We start from the raw sequence: 12242 nt of genomic DNA on the forward strand, positions 1-12242 counted from the left end.
TGAGAGCCCGGTGGGGTTTCCACAGTGTACTGTTGCTTTCATGGGCCTCTTGGTGGAGGAGTGTGCACCAGGAGGCTGACGGCCACCCCACCAGGATGGGACACAGCCGTGCTGTCCTCGGGACAGGCAGTGGGCAGGAAGGGAGGAAATGAGTGTGGTGGGCCCCCTGGAAGACCAGAAAGGGTCATGCAGGTAACGGAGGAAAACATTGAGGTGCATTGACGGGCCAGTGTGAAGGCTCTAGGGCAGAAAGGTCCCGGTGTATCTGAGCAACAGCCTATTGGCCATTTGTGTGCCTTCTTGTATGAAATGTCTGTTTAAATCTTTTGCTCATCTGCTAGCTGGGTCATATATCTTCTTATTTTTGAGTTTTATAGTTTTATGAGTTCTTTCTATGTTCTGGATAGAAGCTCATTTCAGGCAGATCCAGATCCAGATAATGTGTTCTCTCAGCCTCCAGTTTGTCTTTTGGTGTCTTTTCTTTTTTTTTTTTTAACAGTGTCCTTTCATAAGAAGCACGTTCTTATTTTAATGAAATTTTTTCTTTTACGAGTAATGCTTTTTGAGTATCAGCAATGCTAGATCAGATCAAATGAGGTCTGGGATCTGGGGTATCAGAGCTTAGCCGGCATCACTGCACTGGTGGGAAAGGTGAGCAGCTGCTGCCTGGCACAGCCTCTGCCCAGGGGGCTTCTGTGGGGAGTACATGCAAACCAGTGCAGGGTGGTGGTGGTGTTGGTGGTGGTGGGGTCTCGCGTGTTTCTTTCCATTTCAACTGGAAAAATCCTCCCCTGACTTGTATCTTTCTGCTGTACCAGCAGCAAGCAATGCAAACATCCAAACACAAACAGGAGGGCTCCATTTCCCCACTCTCCTGGCCAGTCCAGCTTCGGGCCCCCCGCCCCGCCTTGAATCACGCAAACAGCTTGGCCAGGATCAAGGACGTCTTTGTTTCTCTCTTGCTCAGCCCCTCCACAGCATGGTATCCTAGACCATTCCCGCCTGAAAGCACACGTTTCCCCTCGGCTTCCTGACACCAAGGCCCGGGCCCCGCCGTGGTTTCTCCAGGTGTCCCTCCTTGTTTTCCCTTGGCCGTTAGGCTGCACTGGGTCTCTTCACTCTACAACCTCTTCCCAGCCCAAGGTTTCAGTTGTCCTGGCGAGGCTGGCGTCCGTTTCTCCAACCTGAACGGGGCCAGTGCTCTCAACCTCCGCTTGGGCATCTCCACCTGGCTGTCCCAGGGACACCTCAGACTCCAATTATACAAACTTGATCTCCGGACCTACATTCTTCTCAACCCTGAACCCAGCCCGAAACCTGATCTTTTTCCCAAATTCCCTCCCTTACCGAACGGTACTGCCATCCATGCTCCACGAGACACACACAACCCTACCTTGGCTCCTCTTCTCAGCACATCCAGCCCATTGCCCTGTCCTCGGTGCTTCTGCCGACTATCCTCTGTCCCCAGGGCCATCACCCTAACTCAAGAAAATATCCTCTCTTGCCTCATTAAGAGCCTCTGTTCCAGTGTCCCCTCCTCCATCACCCAGCTCCAACGGGCTCTCCATAGCTATGTAATAAGATCCCCTATAAAAATGATTTAGGCCTTTCTTTCTCTCTTTCTTTCTTTCTTTCTTTCTTTCTTTCTTTCTTTCTTTCTTTCTTCTTTCTTTCAGTAGGGTCCACATCCAATGTGGAACCCAACATGGAGTTTGAACTCACAACCCTGAGATCAAGATCTGAGCTGAGGGACACCTGAGTGGCTCAGTGGGTTGATCACCTGCCTTCGGCTCAGGGCATGACCTTGGGGTCCTGGGATCAAGTCCCACATTGGGCTCCCCACAGGGAGACTACTTCTCCCTCTGCCTGTGTCTCTGCCTCTCTCTCCATGTGTCTCATAAATAAATAAATAAAACCTTTCAGAAAAAAAGACCTGAGCTGAGATCAAGAGTCAGATGCTCAACCGAGCCACCCAAGCACCCCAAAAAGTTCTTTCACACCCAAGTTGAACTGCACCACTCTCAGATGGCATGTCAGCTCTCAGGGTTAAAGCCTGATGCCCTTACCTTGCGCAAAGGACCAATACCCAGCCTCATTCTGCTGCACGTGACCCTCCTCCCATATTCCAGCCATATGGCTCTTTCATTCCAAATTACAAAGAGCCCAAGATCCCTTCCACGTGGGGCCTGGCCCAGGCTGCTCCTCCCACCTGGAACATGCTCTTCCTGACTTCCTCCCCTGCTGTGGCTCTCACTCCTCCCTGTGGCTGTCCCTTCCTTGGGGACAGCTCCTTTATCACCTTCACCCCACTACAGGTCAAGGCTCCATGCAGACAGTGCGCCTGGAACCCCAGCTGGAGGCACACCTCACAGGTGTGACGGTGCCCAAGTGGTGCAGGTCCCGTCTGCCTGCTGAGCTGCCACTAACCGTGTGTGCCCACCAGCACCCAAGAGGCAGCAGTGGTGGCGTACCTGGGAGGGACTGAGGGGGGGGGGAGCAGAAAATGCTGTGCTCAACTCTGATTCGGGACAAATACAATACATTCTTTCATTTCCCAGCCCACTGCCTTTCTCTAATGGGGAGCCCGTGTTCATGACATGACGCTGGCAGGTTCTCCATTTCACGCTTACACGACTGAGTGAATTCTTTTTAGGCCTATCCTAAAATTACACATCTGCCTGATACTACAGTGGTTTTGTGAAATAAATTTCATCCCAAACCCTATAGGTCCACCTGCCTAATATGCTTTCTTGTTCCCCAACATTCAGATTCAGAGACGAGGAAACCAAGTTCTCTGTTGTCACCAAGAACCATGAACTTCCTAAGCTTGTGGCAGCTCGAGCATCGTCATTCTAACAAGAAACTTTATCCTAAATTTCCAGTCTTTAGGTCAGGAAAAGGGAGCAGCGGAAAGACACTGACAGGAAATATCTTTCTTTGTGAGCCAGCATTTTGGGCAAAGATGACTCCTGCCCGGCAGGTGGGCGTCCTGAGAAGGACTGCTGCTAGCAAAGCTTCCATCTTGCCAGAGGTTTTTTGGGAGATGTGTTTTCCTCTCCTGACATCAAGGACATGGTGTCTTTTCCGACACCAATTTTCACCTGGGGGTTGGTCCCTCAATTTAACTCCATTCTGACACTGACCACCCACATTTAGCACAGACTCCATGGGCCAAGAGCTCACTCCCACCACACCCCCTCACATCAGATGCGAGTCCAAGCCTGGGTGCCCCTGGCTTTGGCTCCCATTTGGCTCCTCAGTTCTGGAAATCTGCTAGAACGGCTCTCAGAATTCAGAGAAGCACATTATTGACTACCTCCAGTTTATTCTAAAAGATACGATTCAACTCCCAACTTGGGAGGCGCAAGGCAAGGTAGAGGTGGGTGCACCACCGTCCCAGCTCCTCCATGGCTTCACCATCTTGGAAGCTCTCCGAAGCCTTTCATTGAGGACCCTATATGGAGGCTCCATGACATGGGCACAATTGATTAAACCATTGGCCATCGGTGATTGAACTACATCTCTGGCCCCTCTTCCATCCCCTCTACCCCTGGCTTGGCCTTTCTGGTGACCAGCCCCCATCCGAAGTGGGTTAGGGTCCCTCCCACAGTCCCCTCATTAGCATGAACTCAGGTGTGCTTGAGAGGAGCTCCTTATGAAAAACAAAGGCTACTCATCCCTCAGGAGAGTCTAAGAGGATTAAAAGCTCTGTGCCAGGAACCTGGGACAAAGACCAGATATAAATTTCTCATTGTAGCATACACATGGTCAGAATATTTTCCCTGACAGGGCAGTTAAAAATAATAGTTCATTCTTTTTCGAAAAGGAAAGTCAATAAAACCAACATGTATTTATATCACCATGGTTACAGCAATAGGGTTATGGGACGAAAGTACTGATATTACAAAGGTTTTTGTTCAACAAGGTTTCATGCCTTAGAACACCTTCCAACATCCTCTTTAAAAATAATTTATTTCTCAGTCTTAAAAGCAAATGTAGACCCTCCATCCTCTGTGGACCAACCACCATATCCTTACTGGCTGGCGCTTATCCATCTAACTCCTTGGCTATGCAATACCATCTCTGAGACACCTGGAGGATTGTCTTGTTTCCACTAGTTCAAGCTTCTGGGAGCTTGAGGCCTGCAGTGAGCTGGTTTTCATGTACGTGATGGGTTGCCTTGTGCCCCCCAAAAGATGTTGAAGTTCTAACCCACAGTGCCTTATTTGGGAACAGGGTCTTTTCAGGTGATGTCTCCTAAGATGACATCATCAGGGGCCCTAATCCACCTTGCCTGGATCCTTACGAAGAGGCACGGAGACAGCCAGGTAGAGAGGGAAGACCCCCAGGGAAGATGGCAGGGATGCTGCCACCAGCCCAAGACCAGCCAGAAGCTACGAGACAGGCCTGGAACAGGTCCTTGCATTAGGGGAAGACCTCAGAGTCTTTGCCTCCAGGAGAGAGGGAGAGCTGGCCTAGTGATCACCACGTCCACGTGGACGCTCCTGCTCTCAGGGGGCGGCTGGGCCATTCCACAACTGGATTCACGCTGAGGAGTCTCATCAGAGCAAGATCCAGAGCGTCCAGGAAAGACTTGATCTCCCAACTTTAGGGGAGAAGGACAGAGTACAGCCTCACAGATCCATGTCTTCATACCTAGCAGAGCAAGACTGGAGCTTTCCAAAGCCCCTTTGGATAGCTCATTCTCCAAATTTCCCTTTCAAGCTTTGCCATCAGTCTGTCGTTTGCCCCAGCGTCGTACACTTGTGAAGTTGGCCAGTTACCTCTACCTGGTCTCAACACATCTCTCTTCTTCCTGGAGGAGCTCAACCTTGAAAGCTGGTCTCCCAGGGAACCCCAGACATGTCCAACAAGGACACTGGTCTGGGAGTGGGGCTGTGGAGAAGCTTCGCCTCCACTGTGCCCTCCCTGGTGGCTGTCAGGCTGCTGGGTTTTCAGACTTTGCAAAGCAGGAGAGAGCAGAAGCTGAGAACAGGACCAGTTAAAGCTCCACAAAGCTTCTGTTCTATTCAAATGTCTTTCTGCTCTCACTGAGACTTGGCTGCTTGTCTCACGGAAGCGCTTCCTACATTTACGATTGCTACAAGCCTCTGGTTAGCTTCCAGCCTTCTTGGAAAGTTGACTGATAATTTTGCCAGTTTTCTCATTACCTTTATGGAGCAGAGAATGTTCAGATGTCCTTGCTGTACCATTTTCTCTGACCTTGAAATCACTCCTAGCAGGATTTCACCACTACCTAGCCACAAAGGCTCCCCATGGGAGGGTCTTTTGTGGTTTCCATGGTTGTAATCTCAAGGGTCAATTATAAGTCCTAACGTTCTTCATTAGTAGCCTTGACCACTACCTTTTGGAAAGACTTCCTCAATTGGCTTCCTAAACATCCCCTGGTTTTCTTCAGACCACACTGGCCACATTTTCACCTCCTTTTCTGTTTCCTCTCCTCTCCCTAACTTCTAAATGTCATTCCCTGGGGGATGGCAGGCAGTCTCATGTCTGTAAATGCCAACTGTAGACTGACACTCCCAAATGGGCATCTCAGCTGGATCGCTCCCCTCAACACCACTGTCACATGCCCAACAACACACTCAACATTTCCTCTTGAATTTATCAGGGACACATCCAACTGAAACTGTCCCAAACATGACTGCTTATTTTCCCCTGGGCCTACTCTTCCAGTTTTTCCCATTTCTGCAAACATTACTCAGGCCAAAAACTTCTATGTCATCCTGGACTCCTCATCTTCTCCCACGTCAAATCTATCAGAAGGCATGTTGGCTCCATCTTCAGAATATATGCTTACACAAATTAATTTGTATGACCTCTACCATGGTCCAGGCCTCCATTAACTCAAAGCTGAGTTAGTGCAATTAGATGGGAGCCAAGGTGACACACTTAGACTCCAACTCATGTCTTCTCTTCCTCATTCACCAACTTCCTCTGTGACTGTCCCCATCTGTAGGAAAAGCAAACATCTGTCCAATGGTTCACAGATTCCACATGATCTGCTCTCCATGGACCTTCTACTCCTGCAAACCTCTCTGTCTTTCCTTCCTCCCTGGCTTCCTTAGTCTTCCTCAACCACCTGGGTCCTGCATACCTGCTTCCTGGAAGGGTCTTATTGAGAGGCTGCATGGCATACTTCTTCACCTCCTCAAAGTCTCCTTCTCAGTGGTGCCTTCCCTGAAACCCTGTTCTCAGAGTGGACCATCCCTATCTCCTGTGGCTGCTCTATTTTTTCTCCTGAGCATGTACCACTATCTATACTACTACATGTTTTACTTATTTTTATTAAGTTTTTTTTTATGATAGTCACACACACACAGAGAGAGAGAGAGGCAGAGAAATAGGCAGAGGGAGAAGCAGGCTCCATGCACCGGGAGCCTGCCGTGGGATTCGATCCCGGGTCTCCAGGATCGTGCCCTGGGCCGAAGGCAGGCGCTAAACCGCTGCGCCACCCAGGGATCCCTTTATTAAGTATTTACTCAATACTCCACTCCCCACAGGAGCTGGCCGAAAAGCTGCTGGTTTTTTATTTTCAGATTTCATCTCTTCTCTTCCCTAAGACATTGGCTGTGAGAGTGGGTGTGGCTTATTGCATCCTGCCTGGGGGTGGGGGATGGGGAAGGTCCTCAGGTCCTTAAAGAGAGCCCTGCAGCCTCCCAGGTGGGATAGCTAGCTGGACTGGCCCACTCCCTGGTCTCATCTACCTCCCCTGAAAGTCTGTGCTATGGGACTTATACCTCCCATGGTCTTCACCTCCTGAACCAGGGCTCTGACATTCCACAGATGTGCTCAGAGTTCCTTTGCTGAGAGCATGTGGGAACTCTTTCTACCCTGCTACACAAGAATGCATGATTTATTCATCTCTTCGGGAGTGTAGATTATACAAACAATGCAGAACGCTGCAAATTCCAGCCCTGCTCCTGTCAGTATTTGTTTGAGAGTCTGATGCCATAGTATAAAAACGATATGAACAGTAACAACTACAATTTATCGGGACTAGTTGAAGCAATAAGATTGAGAACTTGTTGAAATAATAAAGCACAAAGTGTTTTTCTTTTTAAGGAGGGAAAGAAATTTAGTATTCACATGGGATGGAAACTGAATCCTTTTTAGTAAATCTTGATCTCACTGACGTAGCAAAGTAATATAACAGGATGCACATCATCCTTAAAATTGATTGCACTCTTGAGTTAAACATTTTCTGAATTGCCATATATAGTAATTCTCACTGCCCTGTTGTAAATGGACTACTTAACAGTGAGGTAAGGTTAAATAAATTAATATACGAACAGCACTCAGAATGGTGCCCAGCATAATGCAAGCACCATATGTGTAAGCAATTATGATTCATTATAGAACGCAAAGCCGTGTGCTACATTATGCATTTTTACTTTCTACATGAAAAAAAAGTTTATAGTAACATTACCCTGTAAGTCTATCAATTTTATCCCAGCAGCTCTTTGAGAACTTTTTGAGGCTTAAATGAACATGCATTGTTGAGAGCATTAAGAATCTATACTAACATGCAGTTGAATTTCCTGATTGTGTTGCATTTTAGGCAAGCACTGCACATTTAACCAGCATAACCTTTCCCATATTTAAGATTATAGTTATGTATTTATTTTACAGAGAGAGAGAGAGTACAAGCAGGGGGAACAGCAGAGGAAGAAGCAGGGTCCTTGCTGAGCAGGGAGCCTGACACAGGGCTCTATGTCAGGACCCTGGGATCATGACCTGAGTTGAAGGCAGATGCTTACAGACTGAGCCACCCAGATGTCCCATAACCTTTCCTACTTGCCAAAGTAGGCTTGTGAAAGACTACTTTGAACAGAAATTTTTGTTTGTTTTTGTTTGTTTTCTTCTTGTTGCTTTTTAAAAAGATTTTTAAAATTTATTTATTTAGAGAGCATGTGCAAATGGAGAGACAGGCAGAAAGAGAGAGAGAGAGGGATAGCCTCAGTCAGACTCTGCACTGAGCACAGCACCTGACACAGGGGTCAGTCTTACGGCCCTGAGATCATGACCTGAGCTAAAACCAAGAGTCAGATACTCAACTGGCTGAACCATCCAGGCACTTCTGTTTTCTTGTTTTGTTGTTAGCATGTAGATGAAGAGAATGGAATTTGGATCAGACAATCCAGGCTCTAAAACTATGTGACAGAACCATTTGTGGAGTTTATAACATAAGTAGAAGTAAAATATATGACAATTGAATAAAAAAATAAACAGAAGAAAAAGGAAAAATGGACATATAGTATTATAAGGTTCTCATACTATAAGTGTAATGTTACTTATAAGTACATTGTGATGAAATGAAGATGAATACTGTAAACCCCAAAGCAACCACTAACATAACAAAACAAAAAGTTGTGACCATTAGCCAATGAAAGAGATCAAGTAGGATCATAAAAAAAAAAGAAAACCACACACACACTACCATTCAATAAATCCTAAAGAGGCTGAAAAAAGATAGAAAAGGGAATAAAAAGCTGATGGGACAAGTAGAAAACAAAGAGCAAGATGCCTGATAATCACAGTAAGTATGACTAAACACCATGATTAAAAGTCAGAGATCATCACATTACTTGAAAGACAAAACTACCAAAGCTCATTCTGAAGGAAATAAACCGAATGACCCTCTATTTATTAAAGAAATTGAAATTATAGTTGAAACCTTCCTCCCAAAGAAAATGCCAAATCCAGATGACTTTGTTGGTGAATTCTACAAAATGTCTGAGGAAGAAATAACAGCAATTCTATATCTAGTCTTCCATAAAACTGAAAAGGAGGAGATATTCTCAGCTCAATTTATGAGGCCAGTGTCACCATGATACTAAAACAATATGAAGACATTACAAGAAAACAAAACTACAGACCCATACTTCTCAGGAACTCGATGTAAAATATTCTAAGGAATATTCTAGCAGATCAAATCCTATAGACATAAGAAGGCTGATACATCACGTGGCCCACATGGAGTTTATCCCAAGAGTGCAGGTTTTCCTGCAAGTGCCATTGGCTAGGCTACTCTCTTCTCATAGAAAAGTAAGGTCTTTGACTCAAATCCACTGTCAACTTTTCCTGAGGGTCTGTTACTTTCTCCAGTTACTTATTGTTACATAACAACCCCCCCGCCCCGCCCACTGAAACTTAGTGGCTTAAAACAACCATTTTCCTTTAAAAAAAAAAACTTTACTTATTTTTTAAGTAAACTCTGCCATGAGTCTCATGACTCCAAGATCAAGAGTTGCATGCTCTACTGGCTGAGCCAGCCAGGTACCTCCAACCATTTGATTTTAAACCATTTAAAAAACAGCTACGGGTTTTAAAACAACCATTTGATTTTGCTCATGAATGTGGATCAGGAATTTTGGAAGAGCTCAACTGGTTAGTCAGTCTCTGAGTGAGGTAGGGTCAACAAGGATGCCTGAGCCTTGGCACTTCCTCCCAAATGCCTTCTCTACTCAGCATGTCTCCATCCTCATGGGCCTTTCTTCCCTTTTCTTTTCACCTGATGTCTTCCTCTCTGGGATGTGTTCACAAAGTTTGGGTTTCTCATAGTTCGATGGCCTCTGGGGAGTCAGACACGCATGGCAGCTCAGGGCTGAAGACGGTAAGATAATGTCTACTGGTCTTAAAGGCTATGCCCAGATTTGATGTAGTTTCACACCTGCCACACTCTTGGTGATGGGGTACCAAAGAACACTCTTCTGGAGAAGTATTAAAGAATCTGTGGCCATCTTGAACCCATTGCTACATTAACCCCTCTCCTGGTACTAATTTATATGTGTTACTTAGGGCTTATTTTTTGGAAGGAACAGAAAGAAACCCAGGTTTCCTTAAGCAAATAGGAATTTGTATGGAAGAACATCTCCCAGTGCCTCTCAAACTAGCAGTGCCCTGGCCTGTTATACTTTCCGTCTGTCCTTAGGGCCAAAATTCATCCTTTTAGGTCCTCAAATACTGACTCAGGTATCTATTGTAAAAACACAGCATCCCAAAGTGGTTTAATGGCTTAAAGCAGCAATGGTTCATTGCTCATGTTTCTGTGACAGGGTGGATAGATTCTGTCCTGGTTTTTCCCGGTTTCACAGGGAGGGTAGCTCCCAGATGACCTCACTCCAACATGCTAGCTACAGGCTGGGGACACTGGGCACAGGCAGCTGGACACAAGGATGTGTGATTCACCGGGAGCCTTTATCAGTCCCCCACAGATACCAAGAGGGGATCCCACCCTTTTTAGTAAATAATGGAGCTTAGTTGCCTTGACTGAGTCCAGACTTCCAGAACCCGCTGGAAGACAACTACTGAATCACAGTGCAGGGATGCTTCCTTGGAAGATGAGTCTGCTCTATTCAGAAATCTGATGACTCACCTTCTCACCATGAAGGTCTTACTACAGGAAGCAAACAGAAACTTTTCTCTTTAATTCCACAGTGACAAATCAAAAAAGAAACAAATTTCAAAAAAAGAACCATAAAGACTTTTATTTGGAAATTGGAGCTAGATTCCAAACAAGTGCCATGGGAAAGTCAGATCTATCGTTTGAGTGATTTTGAAATGTAAAAGCAGGGCAAAGAAAGCGCCCACCTTTATCATGAAAATATCAGTGTGTTTAATCAATGCTCATTTTGGGAAATCTGAATAATCCAGAAGAGGGAGCACAAAGTAGAAAATAAAGATCACCTTGGGCATCCCTGGTGGCTCAGACGTTTAGTGCTACCTTCAGCTCAAGGCCTGATCCTGGAGACCCAGGATCAAGTCCCACGTCGGGCTCCCTGCATGGAGCCTGCTTCTCCCTCTGCCTCTGTCTCTCTGTGTCTTTCATGAATAAATAAATAAAATCTTAAAAATAAATAAATAAATAAATATCACCTTTAATCCAGACATCATGCAAAACCAACACCTCTTTCTTTCCAGCATGTGACGTTCCAGAATCTTTTAAATGCTTGCTCTTCATTATGTCAATAAAAAGGAAAATAAATCAGAAAAAAACACAGAGGCCTCTGAGGAAAATATGCAAGAAGTTAAAATTGAGTTGGAGGGAAATAACTCACTGAAAAAAACAATTTTTTAAAATAGCTTTGTTAGGATACAGTTCATATCCTCTACAATTCACTCATTTAAAGTGTACACAACTGGGCAGCCTGGGTGGCTCAGCGGTTTAGCGCCGCCTTCGGCCTGGGGTGTGATCCTGGAGACCTGGGATCAGGTCCCGCATCAGGCTCCCTGCATGGAGCCTGCTTCTCCCTCTGCCTGTGTCTCTGTCCCTCTGTATGTGTGTGTGTGTGTGTGTGTGTGTGTGTGTGTGTGTCTCATGAATATATAAATAAAATCTTAAACAAAAAATAAAGTGTACAACTTGGGGGCACCTGGGGGGCTCAGTTGGGGAAGCATCTGCCTTCTTCTCAGGTCATGATCTTGAGGTCCTGGGACTGAGCCCTGTGTCAGGCTCCCTGCTAGGCAGGGAGCCTATTTCTCCCTCTGCCTCTGCCCCTTGCTCGTGCTCTCTCTCTGTCTCTCAAATAAATAAATAAAATATTTAAAGAAATAAAATTTAAAAAATAATAAAGTATATGAATAGTGATTTTAGTATATTCACAGAATTATGAATATATTGCCCTTACAATGGAATTTTATTTATTTATTTATTTATTTATTTATTTATTTATTTTTATTTATTCATGAGAGACACAGAGAGAGGCAGAGACACAGGCAGAGGGAGAAGCAGGCTCCATGCAGGAAGCCCGATGTGGGACTAGATCCTGGAACTCTGGGACCATGCCTTAAGCCAAAGGCAGACGCCCAACTTCTAAGCCACCCAGGTGTCCCATGGAATTTTAAAATATTTGTCTCCCCTAAAAGAAACCTTTCTAGCCTCATTTCCCCCAAAAACTCCAGCCCTGGGAAACTGCTAATCTACTTTCTGTGTATAGGGATTGGTCTATCCTAGAATTTCAATTAAATGAGTGAAATCATATAAAATTTGGTCATTTGCGACCAGCTTCTTTCATTTAGCAGATTGTCTGTGAGGTCCTCCACACTGCAACATGTATCAGCATCCCCACTTCTTATCACTGTGGACTCATTTCCCCTTCGACAGATACACCACATTTTGTCTACCCATCAGCTGACAAGCATCTGGGTACTCACTGAAATTTGAAAATTAATTCTAATCTCGTTTTTAAATATTTTGACCAGAAAGCTACATATATTCT

This window comes from Vulpes vulpes, chromosome 1, assembly GCF_048418805.1.
Source record: "Vulpes vulpes isolate BD-2025 chromosome 1, VulVul3, whole genome shotgun sequence".
In the NCBI taxonomy this organism is placed as follows: domain Eukaryota; kingdom Metazoa; phylum Chordata; class Mammalia; order Carnivora; family Canidae; genus Vulpes; species Vulpes vulpes.